The sequence below is a fragment of the Triticum urartu genome, chromosome 5A (genome assembly GCF_056163025.1).
Source record: "Triticum urartu cultivar PI428250 chromosome 5A, HENAU_Tu73, whole genome shotgun sequence".
Classification (NCBI taxonomy): domain Eukaryota; kingdom Viridiplantae; phylum Streptophyta; class Magnoliopsida; order Poales; family Poaceae; genus Triticum; species Triticum urartu.
Window position 1 is genome coordinate 639,433,491 of NC_141877.1, and position 2,118 is coordinate 639,435,608.

A 2,118-nucleotide genomic window follows, 5' to 3' on the forward strand; every position below is an offset into this window, starting at 1 on the left:
GCGCTTCCCTCGAGCTTTGCTTGGGGACAAGCCAAACGTAAACGGCGGGGAAATGTCATGAAAACAGGTGAAGAACCCGAAGCCCAGAAGACTCAAGTGGAGCCCAGTCGGCCCAGAAGGCTGGCCCAGGCCAACTCATGCTACACTAGGCCGACCTGGACTAAGTGAGTGGGTGTATATGTAGCTCGCAACAGAGAGTGTGGAGGCATCGAGAAAGATCAGAACCCTAGACTCGGCCGCCTGTGGCGGATCCCCTCTCCCACCTCCAGGCTCTCCTCTCGAATCCTCCTTCTTGCTGTCTGAGATTTCTGTATCCACTTGTATCTAAGCTTGGATCTATGTAAGAGAGTGTTAAGCCTGTGACACATACATAGTTGGTCATCCATCTGCACAAGATGCCCTTCTAATTCCGCGTTGCGATAGGGGATGCTCTCTGGATCTGATGCCAATAAGGGTGCGGGCGATGTCCAGAACGGTGGTGGTCTGATGAAACTGAATATTTCGTCCGTGAGTGAAAATGATATCACAGCAGCCCTTGGCCTTTTGGAGGAGAGAGGGTGGAGCGACCAGTGCAGGGATCCATTTGCAAACACAGGCGGTAGATTGTGAAATTGTGCATCACTAACAGCAGCACCTGCGAACCTGCGCAATCCAAGGGGCACTCCTCCGCCAGCGGGGGGGGGGCCTCCAGCTATCCATCGGAGAACCACCACCTGCGTCGCCTCCATGTGTGTACACCTCACACCAGATGGACTCAATGTCATCGTGTGTCCCTCCGATTAGCCTGACCACCTTGTACCTTCTTGTCCGGGCATCAAACCCAAGCCCGGCAGATGCATGCCTGAACCCGCGAGGGAAAGGTGGCAGACGTGTGACCGCTCGTGTGGCCGCGTTGCAGATGTAGTAAGCCGGCGTGACGGCATCGAACAGAAGGTTGAGGCCATGGCAGGGTGCCGGCATGAGCAGCTGCATCGAGTCGCCGCAGGCAGAGTCGAGGGTGAAGAGCTTGAGGTCATCTTCGGGGCCTGCTGACAGGGAGACTGAGCACACCTCCGTTGAGGAGTCGGGTGTTGCAGCGGGCGAGACGAAGAGCAGCTTGGGCGGCACTGCCTTGGGGGTCGCCATGTGGAGGCTGCAGAACTGTTCCGTGGAGAAGAGCGCCGCCCAGGAGCGGCAGACGGCGCGGAAGCGGAGGAGGGATCTGGCGGGGAGCCGCAGCAGCACCTCCATGATCATCTCGTTCGGGAGCCAACCGCCGCCGGATACGTCGGCCATCATCCTCTTGCTGCTACTCATCATCGGGCCCAAACTCGATCGAATCGATCAATTGGTCTGCAAAAAAATCAAACACACAGGAGACCTTAGCCTACTCATAGTGGGAAAAGAATTCTATGAGACCAGGTCTCACGTGAGACCCATCGTGATGGATGACACGTGGCATTCACAAATCACAAAGCACCCCCCACTCCCCACTTAAAATCAGGGGGAAGAGAGATTAGATGCTTTGTGATTTGTGAATGCCACGTGTCATCCATCAGGACAGGTCTCACCTGCTAACTATGAGACCTGATCTTATATAATCTTTTTCCCTCATAGTGAAACTCCTCGATGCATCTTTCCAGGAGATAATCACAGAAACTGGCTATTTTTTCGCCGGCGCGGGCATTACAATCATGAACTTCTATAGGGAAGAAGTACAAATCGATCTGGACTAGGGTTTGCCTCCGTATATCGTACCAACAGGAGGGAATCGCTTCCGGATCCTTCGCGTCGGACAAGAGTTCCGACACCTCGTCTCAGACCGTTGGCGTCAAATAGTCGAGGCCACGCCCGCAGGCCAGGCGAGTTGGGCCGGCCCAGTAGGTTCACTGCTCCTTCTCTTTATCGTATTTTTATTTCTTTCTTTTTCCTTTTTCCGAAATCACGAGTTTTTTTTGTAGATTTGTTTATTCAAAACGTCTTATATCTTAAACCGTGCGTCCAAATCTCGAACTGTTTTCACTATTGTATTCCTCACGCTGAGATCTTCAAAAATAGATCCCATGTTCATAGGTTTTAACAAACTTTTTTTCATGAAAAAACTAGACAAAAAAACTGAATTGGGAGCATGGGTTTTTC

General features: G+C 52.5%; 1 pseudogene; it reads right to left on the reverse strand.

Moving 5' to 3' along the window:
• Window positions 1–218: 218 nt before the first annotated feature.
• LOC147973637 (putative F-box protein At2g02030) lies at window positions 219–1,299 on the reverse strand (annotated as a pseudogene).
• Between the last annotated feature and the right edge of the window lie 819 nt (window positions 1,300–2,118).